Raw genomic sequence first — 2,505 nt, forward strand, 5'->3', positions numbered from 1 at the left:
TATAAAAATTATTTCATATATAATATATTATATTATATATTATTTAGTTTAAAATGTGATTTATAAAAACCTTACAATTAGAAAGGGACATTCACGTTGTTGTCAATGTAAATAGACAGCAAGCGCCATCTAGTGGACTAATGTCATTAGCACAGGCAACATGCAGCACGCAAGGCCTGCGAGCGCCTCCTACAGGACACACCAATCACAGCAACACTTTCCTTTGTTAGCTGCGGCTAATGTTTTTAAAAACAAGGAACTTTGCGCTGCTCTTTGCCATGTCTTCAGACCTACACATCAACTACAACCAAACTTCTTTGGAAACAGAAAACAAATACGAGCTCAGATGATTCAAACATATTAACGCACCTGTACCTGACTGTCAGCTTGGGATGGCAGATGTTGCGCAGGTGTTGTTTGTGTCGTCACCTCACATAATATTGCACATACATGTTAATTTAATTAATGCTAAAGTGGATAAATTATGATTTACGTGTGGGTCATTGTGTGTGAGTCAGTGTGTGTGTGTGTGAGAGTCAGTGTGTGTGTGTGTGTATGTGTGTGAGAGTCAGTGTGTGTGTGTGTGTGTGTGTGTGTGTGTGTCTGTGTGTGTATCATTTTTTCTTTATTGTTGAAGTGATCTTCAGCGCAAATCGACCGAAAGTCATTCATTTAAAACGAGAGCAGGAGATATATCAACAGCAACCGTTTACACTACGCATTTGCATCAACAAAGCACCGGCAGTTATTTATTTATATAGGCAGTTATATTATTTTCAACATGCGACAGCAATGATTTTATATATATATATAATAGGAAATTATAAAATATCCTAAATATATATAATTCTGAATATATACATGTAAATTGGAATATATAGACAAATGTAAGTTAAAATATATAGATAAAGATCTGAATGTATAAATACAAAACTGAGGAATATAAATCATGGATATATGTATAGAAGTAAATCTGAATATCTATACATCTATGTATGTGTGTGAGTGTATATATATATATATATATATATATATAAACAGTCTGAATATAAAATACAAAATATGAAAACATTTATATTTCAAGATTTGTAAGATATGTATATCAAGATCTATATATTCAGACTTAAAACAATAGGCTATATTCAGATTTTATATAATATTTCCTGTTTAGCCCTTCATAAATCTCTGTATGTTATTTATTCATATGTGTGAAAAAGCTTTTTGAATGGATTATTATTATTATTTAATTAATTAAATTAAATTACATTTCACAAAATTTTGACAGTCAGTTTGTTACATTTTACAAAGACAGAATATTGTTTTAGTCAAACTGAACTTAAACCTTTAAGTGTCAGTGTCCCAAAAATGTCTTTGTGTGCGATGTATTGTTTATTGCTGATGACTTTGCCACGTTGCACCTGGTTGGACATTTTCAGTAATTATAATGGGAACGATCTTGAATTGCCGTGCCATTGCTTGCAACTTGAATATAGATATTGCGTCACGTGAATACAAGGGAAAAACTGCAAGTAGAGGGCATAGTAAAGACCCCCGCATCGGTGCGGAAGGAAAAAAGTGATGGCAAAGAGTCGGTCTCACAGGAAAAGCGTGAAGGGGGCGGAACTCTAGGCTTAGACCCCTCAGGGAGAGTCTAAAAATACAGTTCTCCCCTGGCCTCTCCTCTGAGTCTCACTCTCCACAGCATCTGTCTCTGAAGTCCCCCACAGTCCCCACAAGCATCCTCCCCCATCTCTCTGTCTCGTTTCTACCCCCATTCCCCCTTTTACCTCAATCACCCCTTTACCTATTCCCTGACCACCTGTCTCACCCCGTTTAACACATTCAAATTGAGTCATCACTCCTGTAGCCTTTACCCTCTACCTCACTCTCCTGTTATTTGTACTCTCTCCGTCCTTTACTTTCTTCCTCTCACTTTTTTCTCTTCTGCCTGCTGTCGCTCTACTTACTTCTCCCTCTTGTGACCTCTAGACCTGCCTTGAGTGGGTGGAAAGGAGGAGAGAGGGAGAGAGAGAGAGAGAGAGAGAGAGAGAGAGAGAGAGAGAGAGAGAGAGAGAGAGAGACAGGTGTGGATGTATTATAATCCCCGGCGGGCTTGTGTCAGGGGTCTAACAGCTTTTTAAAGTCAGCAGTGATTTACAGACAGTCAAAGTCTCGTAATCACGAATTTCTGCTTGATTATTTCCTTAGTCTTGACCTCTCGTGAGGTCATCGTGGCTCTAAACCAAAACCCAGTGAGCTGACTACATAAGCAGAATTTTAAGGCATCGTAGACGCGCTCCAGGCACAAAGGCTATTATTCCATATGGTATGCAGCATTATTATGGCAGCAACTAATGTATTTTTCACAAAGAAGGCAATTCCATAAAAAATTGTGACAAGCTCAATGGAAAAAAAAAAATCCAAAATGGCATTAATTAATGAATGAATAATAAATATATAAAATATATAGTTCAATATATATAAAAATTAAATATATAAAAATAT

At 36.5% G+C, this 2,505-nt stretch overlaps 1 protein-coding gene across 1 annotated transcript in view; it reads left to right on the forward strand.

Moving 5' to 3' along the window:
- The window catches only part of LOC107660162 (SH2 domain-containing protein 4A-like), a 16,634-nt gene that overhangs the window by 13,196 nt on the left and 933 nt on the right, over positions 1 to 2,505 (forward strand). The window lies entirely within an intron of this gene.

This window comes from Sinocyclocheilus anshuiensis, unplaced genomic scaffold (genome assembly GCF_001515605.1).
Source record: "Sinocyclocheilus anshuiensis isolate Anshui unplaced genomic scaffold, SAMN03320099.WGS_v1.1 scaffold888, whole genome shotgun sequence".
Lineage (NCBI taxonomy): Eukaryota > Metazoa > Chordata > Actinopteri > Cypriniformes > Cyprinidae > Sinocyclocheilus > Sinocyclocheilus anshuiensis.